This window comes from Myxine glutinosa, chromosome 7 (genome assembly GCF_964187855.1).
Source record: "Myxine glutinosa chromosome 7, kmMyxGlut1.1, whole genome shotgun sequence".
Lineage (NCBI taxonomy): Eukaryota > Metazoa > Chordata > Myxini > Myxiniformes > Myxinidae > Myxine > Myxine glutinosa.
Genome location: NC_136267.1, coordinates 87,236,000 through 87,251,219, shown reverse-complemented (window position 1 = coordinate 87,251,219; position 15,220 = coordinate 87,236,000).

Sequence of the window (15,220 nt, the reverse complement as noted above, 5' to 3'; positions counted from 1 at the left end):
TGGAGGAGTCTTCCGGTTCATAAGACGTTGTTGTGGAGGAGTCTTCCAGTTCACAAGATGTTGTTGTGGAGGAGTCTTCCAGTTCACAAGACGTTGTTGTGGAGGAGTCTCCTGGTTCACAGGACGTTGTTGTGGAGGAGTCTTCCGGTTCACAAGACGTTGTTGTGGAAGAGTCTTCCGGTTCACAAGACGTTGTTGTGGAGGAGTCTTCCGGTTCACAAGACGTTGTTGTGGAGGAGTCTTCCGGTTCACAAGATGTTGTTGTGGATTGTCTTCTGGTTCTCAAGACGTTGTTGTGGAACAGTCTTCCGGTTCACAGGACGTTGTTGTGGAGGGGTCTTTCGGTTCACAAGACGTTGTTGTGGAACAGACTTCCAGTTCACAATACGTTGTTGTGGAGGAGTCTTCCGTTTCACAAGACGTTGTTGATCTATGTTATACCGGCACCATCTAGTCTAGTAGGAAGACTAGGTCCCCCTGCACCCCCCGGAGATATACTTCTAATCAGTGTTTCTAGATTGGAAAAAATGTGTAGAAAATGACTAGCTATGGCCCCAAGCTGAAATAATGTCCCACATACCATTTTTATGCAAATTACTGCTGCCATTATCAAAAAAAGACTAGGTCCCCCTGCACCCCCCGGAGATATACTTCTAATCAGTGTTTCTAGATTGGAAAAAATGTGTAGAAAATGACTAGCTATGGCCCCAAGCTGACAAAATGTCCCACATACCATTTTTATGCAAATTACTGCTGCCATTATCAAAAAAAGACTAGGTCCCCCTGCACCCCCCGGAGATATACTTCTAATCAGTGTTTCTAGATTGGAAAAAATGTGTAGAAAATGACTAGCTATGGCCCCAAGCTGAAAAAATGTCCCACATACCATTTTTATGCAAATTACTGCTGCCATTATCAAAAAAAGACTAGGTCCCCCTGCACCCCCCGGAGATATACTGAAACTGGCAGTGACTGGTGATTGAAATGCGGTGCCTTTTTGTGTTTCAGGTCGAGGTACGTGAACTCCCCACGATCTACAGCAACCAGGAAGAGACTGATACCAGGGTGGTTCTGTACCTCCATCATGCTGCTACCATCGGATACAAGAACGCTGTAGTCAGAACACCGGACACAGACATCCTCCTGATCCTGCTCCACCATGCCCACAACATCAAGCTGACGGTGTACCTGGATACAGGGTCAGGGAAGCATCGCCAACTTGTCAACGTCTCTGAGCTGGCAGAATCCCTGGGAGAGGACTACTGTGCCACTCTCCTGGGGTACTATGTGTTCAGCGGAGAAGACTGCACCAGTGCCTTCAAAGGGAAGGGAAAAGTCGGGCCCTTGAAAAAGCTGGAGAAGAATCCCAGGTTTCACAGGGCATTCGGTGAATTTCACAGGGTATTTAGAAAAATAAAACTTTGTGTTAACGTCTGTGTAGACGGACCTTAATATGAGTCTATTATTTCGTAAAACTGTGATTATTTTGTAAATAAAGCACTAATTAGCATACTAGTATACCATAGACACATGTAATCATGTTATGAATAGTTCTATCATGATCTATGCCCTTCAAAACATGGGTCTAGACACCTTCATTTTTCAATTATCTGCAATATTGGCTGAGATATGTCAAAAATCGTTTTTTTGATAATGGCAGCAGTAATTTGCATAAAAATGGTATGTGGGACATTGTTTCAGCTTGGGGCCATAGCTAGTCATTTTCTACACATTTTTTCCAATCTAGAAACACTGATTAGAAGTATATCTCCGGGGGGGTGCAGGGGGACCTAGTCTTTTTTTGATAATGGCAGCAGTAATTTGCATAAAAATGGTATGTGGGACATTTTTTCAGCTTGGGGCCATAGCTAGTCATTTTCTACACATTGTTTCCAATCTAGAAACACTGATTAGAAGTATATCTCCGGGGGGTGCAGGGGGACCTAGTCTTCCTACTAGACTAATCCGCACAATGGAGATTAGTGGTGGTGACTGCAGAAATCTGTTGTCGGATTGGCGCACACTCGCACCCCCTGTTAACCAATAAGAACGGACAGGATTCTTACATTTTCTCCAGTTACCATCGTGATCGATGACGAAACTGTATTCGATAGTAATTGATAGATTAAAAATTTGGAAACGCTCTGCGACCCTCCGAAAGGTCTGCAGGTGTGTTCCATTGTCAATAAACTTGCGGAGTGCTCGCCTAATTTTAAACACTCAAGCAAGCACTCCAAAGAAACGGTAGAGAAGGAACGGCTGGCTTGGCAAGCGACAGCAAGCTGATTGCTCATGGAAAATACATTATGTTGTAAAGCCTGGTTGTCGTTAAGGACGCGTAGACTGCCTGGAAACCGCTAAGCCACGCCCCTCGGTCAGTTGTGTTTTTAATGAGTCGAAATCGATGAACCAGTGCAACTTATAAACGTCTAATTGCTTCACTGTGAGTTGTGTCGTCCTTTCAAAGGCTCAAATATCATATGAAAACAGGTGGTTTCATCGAGAGGAAGGAACGAGGTCAGAATACTTTCAAAGTATTAAATTGCTTATTTAAGTTGTGATTTTAACAGATTTTGAGGTTGTTTGAAGATGATTAAAGGAAAGTTATTCGAATATTCCCTTTTGGAGAATTTCTCAAAGAAATCCGCAATGACGGAAACTCATGTGAGCTCCATGGGACGATGAACGGAGGAAAGGCGACGGTACAGAGAGGGAAAGAAAGCACAAACGTTTGGATGGATCACAAGGGCGTGTCCTCGACGAGGTCCGCCTTTCCGGCATATAAAGCACGCAATTCAGCCAATTTATCTGGGTAGTGAACGGTCACCACCTCGTTGTCTCTTGTGGTCAAAGCTCCTTGGTCCTTGGAGGAGTCTTCCGGTTCACAAGACGTTGTTTTGGAGGAGTCTTCCGGTTCACAAGACGTTGTTGTGGAGGAGTCTTCCGGTTCACAAGACGTTGTTGTGGAGGAGTCTTTTGGTTTACAAGACGTTGTTGTGGAGGAGTCTTCCAGTTCACAAGACGTTGTTGTGGAGAAGTCTTTTGGTTCACAAGACGTTGTTGTGGAGGAGTCTTCCGGTTCACAAGACGTTGTTGTGGAGGAGTCTTCCAGTTCGCAAGACGTTGTTGTGGAGGAGTTTTCCAGTTCACAAGAAGTTGTTGTGTAGGAGTCTCCTGCTTCACAGGACGTTGTTGTGGAGGATTCTTCCGGTTCACAAGACGTCGTTGTGGAGGAGTCTTCCGGTTCAAAAGACGTTGTTGTGGAGGAGTCTTCTGGTTCACAAGATGTTGTTGTGGAGTAGTGTTTCGGTTTTCAAGATGTTGTTGTGGAACAGTCTTCCAGTTCACCAGAGGTTGTTGTGCAGGAGTCTTCCGGTTCACAAGACATTGTTGTGGATGAGTCTTCCGGTTCACAAGACGTTGTTGTGGAGGAGTCTTTAGGTTCACAAGACGTTGTTGTGGAGGAGTCTTCCGTTCACAAGACGTTGTTGTGGAGGCGTCTTCCGGTTCACAAGACGTTGTTGTGGAGGAGTCTTCCGGTTCACAAGACGTCGTTGTGGAGGAGTCTTCCGGTTCAAAAGACGTCGTTGTGGAGGAGTCTTCCGGGTCACAAGAGGTTGTTGTGGAGGAGTCTTCCGGTTCACAATATGTTGTTGTGGAGGAGTGTTTCGGTTTACAAGACGTTGTTGTGGAACAGTCTTCCAGTTCACCAGAGGTTGTTGTGCAGGAGTCTTCCAGTTCACAGGACGTTGTTGTAGAGGAGTCTTCCAGTTCACAAGACATTGTTGTGGAAGAGTCTTCTGGTTCACAAGACGTTGTTGTTGAGGAGTCTTCCGGTTCACAAGACGTTGTTGTGGAGGAGTCTTCCGGTTCACAAATCGTTGTTGTGGAGGATTCTTCCTGTTCACAAGACGTTGTTGTGGAGGAGTCTTTCGGTTTACAAGACGTTGTTGTGGAGGAGTCTTCCGGTTCACAAGACGTTGTTGTGGAGGAGTCTTCCGGTTCACAAGATGTTGTTGTGGATTGTCTTCTGGTTCTCAAGACGTTGTTGTGGAACAGTCTTCCGGTTCACAGGACGTTGTTGTGGAGGGGTCTTTCGGTTCACAAGACGTTGTTGTGGAACAGTCTTCCAGTTCACAATACGTTGTTGTGGAGGAGTCTTCCGTTTCACAAGACGTTGTTGATCTATGTTATACCGGCACCATCCGCACAATGGAGATTAGTGGTGGTGACTGCAGAAATCTGTTGTCGGATTGGCGCACACTCGCACCCCCTGTTAACCAATAAGAACGGACAGGATTCTTACATTTTCTCCAGTTACCATCGTGATCGATGACGAAACTGTATTCGATAGTAATTGATAGATTAAAAATTTGGAAACGCTCTGCGACCCTCCGAAAGGTCTGCAGGTGTGTTCCATTGTCAATAAACTTGCGGAGTGCTCGCCTAATTTTAAACACTCAAGCAAGCACTCCAAAGAAACGGTTGAGAAGGAACGGCTGGCTTGGCAAGCGACAGCAAGCTGATTGCTCATGGAAAATACATTATGTTGTAAAGCCTGGTTGTCGTTAAGGACGCGTAGACTGCCTGGAAACCGCTAAGCCACGCCCCTCGGTCAGTTGTGTTTTTAATGAGTCGAAATCGATGAACTAGTGCAACTTATAAACGTCTAATTGCTTCACTGTGAGTTGTGTCGTCCTTTCAAAGGCTCAAATATCATATGAAAACAGAGGTGGTTTCATCGAGAGGAAGGAACGAGGTCAGAATACCTTCAAAGTATTAAATTGCTTATTTAAGTTGTGATTTTAACAGATTTTGAGGTTGTTTGAAGATGATTAAAGGAAAGTTATTCGAATATTCCCTTTTGGAGAATTTCTCAAAGAAATCCGCAATGACGGAAACTCATGTGAGCTCCATGGGACGATGAACGGAGGAAAGGCGACGGCACAGAGAGGGAAAGAAAGCACAAACGTTTGGATGGATCACAAGGGCGTGTCCTCGACGAGGTCCGCCTTTCCGGCATATAAAGCACGCAATTCAGCCAATTTATCTGGGTAGTGAACGGTCACCACCTCGTTGTCTCTTGTGGTCAAAGCTCCTTGGTCCTTGGAGGAGTCTTCTGGTTCACAAGACGTTGTTTTGGAGGAGTCTTCCGGTTCACAAGACGTTGTTGTGGAGGAGTCTTCCTGTTCACAAGACGTTGTTGTGGAGGAGTCTTTTGGTTTACAAGACGTTGTTGTGGAGGAGTCTTCCAGTTCACAAGACGTTGTTGTGGAGAAGTCTTTTGGTTCACAAGACGTTGTTGTGGAGGAGTCTTCCGGTTCACAAGACGTTGTTGTGGAGGAGTCTTCCAGTTCGCAAGACGTTGTTGTGGAGGAGTTTTCCAGTTCACAAGACGTTGTTGTGTAGGAGTCTCCTGGTTCACAGGACGTTGTTGTGGAGGAGTCTTCCGGTTCACAAAACGTTGTTGTGGAGGAGTCTTCCAGCTCACAAGACGTTGCTGTGGAAGAGTCTTCTGGTTCACAAGACGTTGTTGTTGAGGAGTCTTTTGGTTTTCAAGATGTTGTTGTGGAGGAGTCTTCTGGTTCACAAGACGTTGTTGTGGAGGAGTCTTCCAGTTCACAAGACGTTGGTGTGGAGGAGTCTTCCAGTTCACAAGACGTTGTTGTGGAGGAGTCTTTTGGTTCACAAGACGTTGTTGTGGAGGAGTCTTCCGTTCACAAGACGTTGTTGTGGAGGAGTCTTTTGGTTCACAAGACGTTGTTGTGGAGGAGTCTTCCGGTTCACAAGACATTGTTGTGGAGGAGTCTTCCGGTTCACAAGACGTTGTTGTGGAGGAGTCTTTTGGTTCACAAGACGTTGTTGTGTAGGAGTCTCCTGGTTCACAGGACGTTGTTGTGGAGGAGTCTTCCGGTTCACAAGACGTCGTTGTGGAGGAGACTTCCGGTTCAAAAGACGTTGTTGTGGAGGAGTCTTCCGGTTCACAAGATGTTGTTGTGGAGGAGTGTTTCGGTTTTCAAGATGTTGTTGTGGAACAGTCTTCCAGTTCACCAGAGGTTGTTGTGCAGGAGTCTTCCGGTTCACAAGACATTGTTGTGGATGAGTCTTCCGGTTCACAAGACATTGTTGTGGAGGAGTCTTTAGGTTCACAAAACGTTGTTGTGGAGGAGTCTTCGGTTCACAAGACGTTGTTGTGGAGGCGTCTTCCGGTTCACAAGACGTTGTTGTGGAGGAGTCTTCCGGTTCACAAGACGTCGTTGTGGAGGAGTCTTCCGGTTCAAAAGACGTCGTTGTGGAGGAGTCTTCCGGGTCACAAGACGTTGTTGTGGAGGAGTCTTCCGGTTCACAAGATGTTGTTGTGGAGGAGTGTTTCGGTTTACAAGACGTTGTTGTGGAACAGTCTTCCAGTTCACCAGAGGTTGTTGTGCAGGAGTCTTCCAGTTCACAGGACGTTGTTGTAGAGGAGTCTTCCAGTTCACAAGACGTTGTTGTGGAAGAGTCTTCTGGTTCACAAGACGTTGTTGTTGAGGAGTCTTCCGGTTCACAAGACGTTGTTGTGGAGGAGTCTTCCGGTTCACAAATCGTTGTTGTGGAGGATTCTTCCGGTTCACAAGACGTTGTTGTGGAGGAGTCTTTCGGTTTACAAGACGTTGTTGTGGAGGAGTCTTCCAGTTCACAAGACGTTGTTGTGGAGAAGTCCTTTGGTTCACAAGACGTTGTTGTGGAGGAGTCTTCCGGTTCACAAGACGTTGTTGTGGAGGATTCTTCCGGTTCACAAGGCGTTGTTGTGGAGCAGTCTTTTGGTTTACAAGACGTTGTTGTGGAGGAGTCTTCCAGTTCACAAGATGTTGTTGTGGAGAAGTCTTTTGGTTCACAAGACGTTGTTGTGGAGGAGTCTTCCGGTTCACAAGACGTTGTTGTGGAGGAGTCTTCCAGTTCACAAGACGTTGTTGTGGAGGAGTTTTCCGGTTCACAAGACGTCGTTGTGTAGGAGTCTCCTGGTTCACAGGATGTTGTTGTGGAGGAGTCTTCCGGTTCACAAGACGTCGTTGTGGAGGAGTCTTCCGGTTCAAAAGACGTTGTTGTGCAGGAGTCTTCCGGTTCACAAGATGTTTTTGTGGAGGAGTGTTTCGGTTTACAAGACGTTGTTGTGGAACAGTCTTCCAGTTCACCAGAGGTTGTTGTGCAGGAGTCTTCCGGTTCACAAGACATTGTTGTGGATGAGTCTTCCAGTTCACAAGACGTTGTTGTGGAGGAGTCTTTTGGTTCACAAGACGTTGTTGTGGAGGAGTCTTCCGGTTCACAAGACGTTTTTGTGGAGGCGTCTTCTGGATCACAAGACGTCGTTGTGGAGGAGTCTTCCGGTTCACAAGACGTCGTTGTGGAGGAGTCTTCCGGTTCAAATGACGTTGTTGTGGAGGAGTCTTCCGGTTCACAAGACGTTGTTGTGGAGGATTCTTCCGGTTCACAAGACGTTGTTGTGGAGCAGTCTTTTGGTTCACAAGACGTTGTTGTGGAGGAGTCTTCCGGTTCACAAGACGTTGTTGTGGAGGAGTCTTCCAGTTCACAAGACGTTGTTGTGGAGGAGTTTTCCGGTTCACACGACGTCGTTGTGTAGGAGTCTCCTGGTTCACAGGATGTTGTTGTGGAGGAGTCTTCCGGTTCACAAGACGTCGTTGTGGAGGAGTCTTCCAGTTCAAAAGACGTTGTTGTGCAGGAGTCTTCCAGTTCACAAGATGTTGTTGTGGAGGAGTGTTTCGGTTTACAAGACGTTGTTGTGGAACAGTCTTCCAGTTCACCAGAGGTTGTTGTGCAGGAGTCTTCCGGTTCACAAGACATTGTTGTGGATGAGTCTTCCGGTTCACAAGACGTTGTTGTGGAGGAGTCTTTTGGTTCACAAGACGTTGTTGTGGAGGAGTCTTCCGGTTCACAAGACGTTTTTGTGGTGGCGTATTCTGGATCACAAGACGTCGTTGTGGAGGAGTCTTCTGGTTCACAAGACGTCGTTGTGGAGGAGTCTTCCGGTTCAAATGACGTTGTTGTGGAGGAGTCTTCCGGTTCACAAGATGTTGTTGTGGAGGAGTGTTTCGGTTTACAAGACGTTGTTGTGGAACAGCCTTCCAGTTCACCAGAGGTTGTTGTGCAGGACTCTTCTGGTTCACAAGACGTTGTTGTGTAGGAGTCTTTTGGTTCACAATACGTTGTTGTGGAGGAGTCTTCCGGTTCACAAGACGTTGTTGTTGAGGAGTCTTTTGGTTCGCAAGACGTTGTTGTGGAGGAGTCTTCCGGTTCAAAAAACGTTGTTGTGGAGGAGTCTTCCAGCTCACAAGACGTTGTTGTGGAAGAGTCTTCTGGTTCACAAGACGTTGTTGTTGAGGAGTCTTTTGGTTCACAAGACATTGTTGTGGAGGAGTCTTCTGGTTCACAAGACGTTGCTGTGGAGGAGTCTTCCAGTTCACAAGACGTTGTTGTGGAGGAGTCTTCCGGTTCACAAGACGTTGTTGTGGAGGAGTCTTTTGGTTCACAAGACGTTGTTGTGGAGGAGTCTTCCGGTTCACAAGACGTTGTTGTGGAGGAGTCTTTTGGTTCACAAGACGTTGTTGTGGAGGAGTCTTCCGGTTCACAAGACATTGTTGTGGAGGAGTCTTCCGGTTCATAAGACGTTGTTGTGGAGGAGTCTTCCAGTTCACAAGATGTTGTTGTGGAGGAGTGTTTCGGTTTACAAGACGTTGTTGTGGAACAGTCTTCCAGTTCACCAGAGGTTGTTGTGCAGGAGTCTTCCAGTTCACAGGACGTTGTTGTAGAGGAGTCTTCCAGTTCACAAGACGTTGTTGTGGAAGAGTCTTCTGGTTCACAAGACGTTGTTGTTGAGGAGTCTTCCGGTTCACAAGACGTTGTTGTGGAGGAGTCTTCCAGTTCACAAATCGTTGTTGTGGAGGATTCTTCCGGTTCACAAGACGTTGTTGTGGAGGAGTCTTTCGGTTTACAAGACGTTGTTGTGGAGGAGTCTTCCAGTTCACAAGACGTTGTTGTGGAGAAGTCTTTTGGTTCACAAGACGTTGTTGTGGAGGAGTCTTCCGGTTCACAAGACGTTGTTGTGGAGGATTCTTCCGGTTCACAAGACGTTGTTGTGGAGCAGTCTTTTGGTTTACAAGACGTTGTTGTGGAGGAGTCTTCCAGTTCACAAGACGTTGTTGTGGAGAAGTCTTTTGGTTCACAGGATGTTGTTGTGGAGGAGTCTTCCGGTTCACAAGACGTCGTTGTGGAGGAGTCTTCCGGTTCAAAAGACGTTGTTGTGCAGGAGTCTTCCGGTTCACAAGATGTTTTTGTGGAGGAGTGTTTCGGTTTACAAGACGTTGTTGTGGAACAGTCTTCCAGTTCACCAGAGGTTGTTGTGCAGGAGTCTTCCGGTTCACAAGACATTGTTGTGGATGAGTCTTCCGGTTCACAAGACGTTGTTGTGGAGGAGTCTTTTGGTTCACAAGACGTTGTTGTGGAGGAGTCTTCCGGTTCACAAGACGTTTTTGTGGAGGCGTCTTCTGGATCACAAGACGTCATTGTGGAGGAGTCTTCCGGTTCACAAGACGTCGTTGTGGAGGAGTCTTCCGGTTCAAGTGACGTTGTTGTGGAGGAGTCTTCCGGTTCACAAGATGTTGTTGTGGAGGAGTGTTTCGGTTTACAAGACGTTGTTGTGGAACAGTCTTCCAGTTCACCAGAGGTTGTTGTGCAGGAGTCTTCCGGTTCACAAGACGTTGTTGTGTAGGAGCCTTTTGGTTCACAATACGTTGTTGTGGAGTAGTCTTCCGGTTCACAAGACGTTGTTGTGGAGGAGTCTTTTGGTTCGCAAGACGTTGTTGTGGAGGAGTCTTCCGGTTCACAAGACGTTGTTGTGGAGGAGTCTTCCGGTTCACAAAACGTTGTTGTGGAGGAGTGTTTCGGTTTACAAGACGTTGTTGTGGAACAGTCTTCCAGTTCACCAGAGGTTGTTGTGCAGGACTCTTCCGGTTCACAAGACGTTGTTGTGTAGGAGTCTTTTGGTTCACAATACGTTGTTGTGGAGGAGTCTTCCGGTTCACAAGACATTGTTGTGGAGGAGTCTTCTGGTTCATAAGACGTTGTTGTGGAGGAGTCTTCCAGTTCACAAGATGTTGTTGTGGAGGAGTCTTCCAGTTCATAAGACGTTGTTGTGGAGGAGTCTTCCGGTTCACAAGATGTTGTTGTGGATTGTCTTCTGGTTCTCAAGACGTTGTTGTGGAACAGTCTTCCGGTTCACAAGACGTTGTTGTGGAGGAGTCTTCCAGTTCACAAGACGTTGTTGTGGAGGCGTTTTCCGGTTCACAAGACGTCGTTGTGTAGGAGTCTCCTGGTTCACAGGATGTTGTTGTGGAGGAGTCTTCCGGTTCACAAGACGTTGTTGTGGAGGAGTCTTTTGGTTCACAAGACGTTGTTGTGGAGGAGTCTTCCGGTTCACAAGACATTGTTGTGGAGGAGTCTTCCGGTTCATAAGACGTTGTTGTGGAGGAGTCTTCCAGTTCACAAGATGTTGTTGTGGAGGAGTCTTCCAGTTCACAAGACGTTGTTGTGGAGGAGTCTCCTGGTTCACAGGACGTTGTTGTGGAGGAGTCTTCCGGTTCACAAGACGTTGTTGTGGAAGAGTCTTCCGGTTCACAAGACGTTGTTGTGGAGGAGTCTTCCGGTTCACAAGACGTTGTTGTGGAGGAGTCTTCCGGTTCACAAGATGTTGTTGTGGATTGTCTTCTGGTTCTCAAGACGTTGTTGTGGAACAGTCTTCCGGTTCACAGGACGTTGTTGTGGAGGGGTCTTTCGGTTCACAAGACGTTGTTGTGGAACAGACTTCCAGTTCACAATACGTTGTTGTGGAGGAGTCTTCCGTTTCACAAGACGTTGTTGATCTATGTTATACCGGCACCATCCGCACAATGGAGATTAGTGGTGGTGACTGCAGAAATCTGTTGTCGGATTGGCGCACACTCGCACCCCCTGTTAACCAATAAGAACGGACAGGATTCTTACATTTTCTCCAGTTACCATCGTGATCGATGACGAAACTGTATTCGATAGTAATTGATAGATTAAAAATTTGGAAACGCTCTGCGACCCTCCGAAAGGTCTGCAGGTGTGTTCCATTGTCAATAAACTTGCGGAGTGCTCGCCTAATTTTAAACACTCAAGCAAGCACTCCAAAGAAACGGTAGAGAAGGAACGGCTGGCTTGGCAAGCGACAGCAAGCTGATTGCTCATGGAAAATACATTATGTTGTAAAGCCTGGTTGTCGTTAAGGACGCGTAGACTGCCTGGAAACCGCTAAGCCACGCCCCTCGGTCAGTTGTGTTTTTAATGAGTCGAAATCGATGAACCAGTGCAACTTATAAACGTCTAATTGCTTCACTGTGAGTTGTGTCGTCCTTTCAAAGGCTCAAATATCATATGAAAACAGGTGGTTTCATCGAGAGGAAGGAACGAGGTCAGAATACTTTCAAAGTATTAAATTGCTTATTTAAGTTGTGATTTTAACAGATTTTGAGGTTGTTTGAAGATGATTAAAGGAAAGTTATTCGAATATTCCCTTTTGGAGAATTTCTCAAAGAAATCCGCAATGACGGAAACTCATGTGAGCTCCATGGGACGATGAACGGAGGAAAGGCGACGGTACAGAGAGGGAAAGAAAGCACAAACGTTTGGATGGATCACAAGGGCGTGTCCTCGACGAGGTCCGCCTTTCCGGCATACAAAGCACGCAATTCAGCCAATTTATCTGGGTAGTGAACGGTCACCACCTCGTTGTCTCTTGTGGTCAAAGCTCCTTGGTCCTTGGAGGAGTCTTCCGGTTCACAAGACGTTGTTTTGGAGGAGTCTTCCGGTTCACAAGACGTTGTTGTGGAGGAGTCTTCCGGTTCACAAGACGTTGTTGTGGAGGAGTCTTTTGGTTTACAAGACGTTGTTGTGGAGGAGTCTTCCAGTTCACAAGACGTTGTTGTGGAGAAGTCTTTTGGTTCACAAGACGTTGTTGTGGAGGAGTCTTCCGGTTCACAAGACGTTGTTGTGGAGGAGTCTTCCAGTTCGCAAGACGTTGTTGTGGAGGAGTTTTCCAGTTCACAAGAAGTTGTTGTGTAGGAGTCTCCTGCTTCACAGGACGTTGTTGTGGAGGAATCTTCCGGTTCACAAGACGTCGTTGTGGAGGAGTCTTCCGGTTCAAAAGACGTTGTTGTGGAGGAGTCTTCTGGTTCACAAGATGTTGTTGTGGAGTAGTGTTTCGGTTTTCAAGATGTTGTTGTGGAACAGTCTTCCAGTTCACCAGAGGTTGTTGTGCAGGAGTCTTCCGGTTCACAAGACATTGTTGTGGATGAGTCTTCCGGTTCACAAGACGTTGTTGTGGAGGAGTCTTTAGGTTCACAAGACGTTGTTGTGGAGGAGTCTTCCGTTCACAAGACGTTGTTGTGGAGGCGTCTTCCGGTTCACAAGACGTTGTTGTGGAGGAGTCTTCCGGTTCACAAGACGTCGTTGTGGAGGAGTCTTCCGGTTCAAAAGACGTCGTTGTGGAGGAGTCTTCCGGGTCACAAGAGGTTGTTGTGGAGGAGTCTTCCGGTTCACAATATGTTGTTGTGGAGGAGTGTTTCGGTTTACAAGACGTTGTTGTGGAACAGTCTTCCAGTTCACCAGAGGTTGTTGTGCAGGAGTCTTCCAGTTCACAGGACGTTGTTGTAGAGGAGTCTTCCAGTTCACAAGACATTGTTGTGGAAGAGTCTTCTGGTTCACAAGACGTTGTTGTTGAGGAGTCTTCCGGTTCACAAGACGTTGTTGTGGAGGAGTCTTCCGGTTCACAAATCGTTGTTGTGGAGGATTCTTCCTGTTCACAAGACGTTGTTGTGGAGGAGTCTTTCGGTTTACAAGACGTTGTTGTGGAGGAGTCTTCCGGTTCACAAGACGTTGTTGTGGAGGAGTCTTCCGGTTCACAAGATGTTGTTGTGGATTGTCTTCTGGTTCTCAAGACGTTGTTGTGGAACAGTCTTCCGGTTCACAGGACGTTGTTGTGGAGGGGTCTTTCGGTTCACAAGACGTTGTTGTGGAACAGTCTTCCAGTTCACAATACGTTGTTGTGGAGGAGTCTTCCGTTTCACAAGACGTTGTTGATCTATGTTATACCGGCACCATCCGCACAATGGAGATTAGTGGTGGTGACTGCAGAAATCTGTTGTCGGATTGGCGCACACTCGCACCCCCTGTTAACCAATAAGAACGGACAGGATTCTTACATTTTCTCCAGTTACCATCGTGATCGATGACGAAACTGTATTCGATAGTAATTGATAGATTAAAAATTTGGAAACGCTCTGCGACCCTCCGAAAGGTCTGCAGGTGTGTTCCATTGTCAATAAACTTGCGGAGTGCTCGCCTAATTTTAAACACTCAAGCAAGCACTCCAAAGAAACGGTTGAGAAGGAACGGCTGGCTTGGCAAGCGACAGCAAGCTGATTGCTCATGGAAAATACATTATGTTGTAAAGCCTGGTTGTCGTTAAGGACGCGTAGACTGCCTGGAAACCGCTAAGCCACGCCCCTCGGTCAGTTGTGTTTTTAATGAGTCGAAATCGATGAACTAGTGCAACTTATAAACGTCTAATTGCTTCACTGTGATTTGTGTCGTCCTTTCAAAGGCTCAAATATCATATGAAAACAGAGGTGGTTTCATCGAGAGGAAGGAACGAGGTCAGAATACCTTCAAAGTATTAAATTGCTTATTTAAGTTGTGATTTTAACAGATTTTGAGGTTGTTTGAAGATGATTAAAGGAAAGTTATTCGAATATTCCCTTTTGGAGAATTTCTCAAAGAAATCCGCAATGACGGAAACTCATGTGAGCTCCATGGGACGATGAACGGAGGAAAGGCGACGGCACAGAGAGGGAAAGAAAGCACAAACGTTTGGATGGATCACAAGGGCGTGTCCTCGACGAGGTCCGCCTTTCCGGCATATAAAGCACGCAATTCAGCCAATTTATCTGGGTAGTGAACGGTCACCACCTCGTTGTCTCTTGTGGTCAAAGCTCCTTGGTCCTTGGAGGAGTCTTCTGGTTCACAAGACGTTGTTTTGGAGGAGTCTTCCGGTTCACAAGACGTTGTTGTGGAGGAGTCTTCCTGTTCACAAGACGTTGTTGTGGAGGAGTCTTTTGGTTTACAAGACGTTGTTGTGGAGGAGTCTTCCAGTTCACAAGACGTTGTTGTGGAGAAGTCTTTTGGTTCACAAGACGTTGTTGTGGAGGAGTCTTCCGGTTCACAAGACGTTGTTGTGGAGGAGTCTTCCAGTTCGCAAGACGTTGTTGTGGAGGAGTTTTCCAGTTCACAAGACGTTGTTGTGTAGGAGTCTCCTGGTTCACAGGACGTTGTTGTGGAGGAGTCTTCCGGTTCACAAAACGTTGTTGTGGAGGAGTCTTCCAGCTCACAAGACGTTGCTGTGGAAGAGTCTTCTGGTTCACAAGACGTTGTTGTTGAGGAGTCTTTTGGTTTTCAAGATGTTGTTGTGGAGGAGTCTTCTGGTTCACAAGACGTTGTTGTGGAGGAGTCTTCCAGTTCACAAGACGTTGGTGTGGAGGAGTCTTCCAGTTCACAAGACGTTGTTGTGGAGGAGTCTTTTGGTTCACAAGACGTTGTTGTGGAGGAGTCTTCCGTTCACAAGACGTTGTTGTGGAGGAGTCTTTTGGTTCACAAGACGTTGTTGTGGAGGAGTCTTCCGGTTCACAAGACATTGTTGTGGAGGAGTCTTCCGGTTCACAAGACGTTGTTGTGGAGGAGTCTTTTGGTTCACAAGACGTTGTTGTGTAGGAGTCTCCTGGTTCACAGGACGTTGTTGTGGAGGAGTCTTCCGGTTCACAAGACGTCGTTGTGGAGGAGACTTCCGGTTCAAAAGACGTTGTTGTGGAGGAGTCTTCCGGTTCACAAGATGTTGTTGTGGAGGAGTGTTTCGGTTTTCAAGATGTTGTTGTGGAACAGTCTTCCAGTTCACCAGAGGTTGTTGTGCAGGAGTCTTCCGGTTCACAAGACATTGTTGTGGATGAGTCTTCCGGTTCACAAGACATTGTTGTGGAGGAGTCTTTAGGTTCACAAAACGTTGTTGTGGAGGAGTCTTCGGTTCACAAGACGTTGTTGTGGAGGCGTCTTCCGGTTCACAAGACGTTGTTGTGGAGGAGTCTTCCGGTTCACAAGA